The following is a 769-nucleotide window of genomic DNA, read 5'->3' on the forward strand; positions in this document are numbered from 1 at the left end:
AGGTATGGCACCGACGGAAAGGTCTGTCACCGCCCCGAGCTGCATGCTGCAGCGAAGTGTACCTCCCCCAAATACACCATATAAGGCTATGATTCCTGCCTCAGATACAAGGAAGTGTCCATTCATTCATGAAAATTACAGCGAAAACTGAAAAAATAAAAACTTTACGAGTTCAGAGATTGAAGTCCGTCTGTCAGAGATCCAGAAAAGAAAATCTGATATGTTTAGCAGCTCAGCTGCGGGATAAGAAGAGCTGCTAAAAGTATAAACAACTGTGTTAAATCATTTTCATTTATTCAGAAGCCGCAGCGCTGCGCACCATGCACCCCCCCCCATTGGCATTGGTGAATGCCACAAATTCTCCTAAATCACTCGTACGCACAAATTAAGAACAAATCTGTGCGTACGAACGGTTCTTGCATGAGGCCCATTGTGTGTAAATAAAATGGCCCCGTCCGTGTAACATATTTTTTAACTTTTAGTTTAAAAATGATACAAAATGAACATCCTACAGTATTTTTACAGTCTTTATTTTACATTTAAAATATATGCTTATTAAATAAAGTCTAATGTTACAACTAATCATGGATCCCTTTCACACTAAACAGATCAAAGTACAATTTAAAAGTCATAGTTTCTGTTTCCAAGTTAACACCGTGGACTGTTGTTTAGGATGTTTCCTGCTCCACCACAACCCTATATGACAAAGTGAGTATAAGATGGATCAGTTTTCTAATGATCTGATTAAACAGTTGTAGTCATTCACACT

Source organism: Austrofundulus limnaeus, unplaced genomic scaffold (assembly GCF_001266775.1).
Source record: "Austrofundulus limnaeus strain Quisiro unplaced genomic scaffold, Austrofundulus_limnaeus-1.0 Scaffold50, whole genome shotgun sequence".
Lineage (NCBI taxonomy): Eukaryota > Metazoa > Chordata > Actinopteri > Cyprinodontiformes > Rivulidae > Austrofundulus > Austrofundulus limnaeus.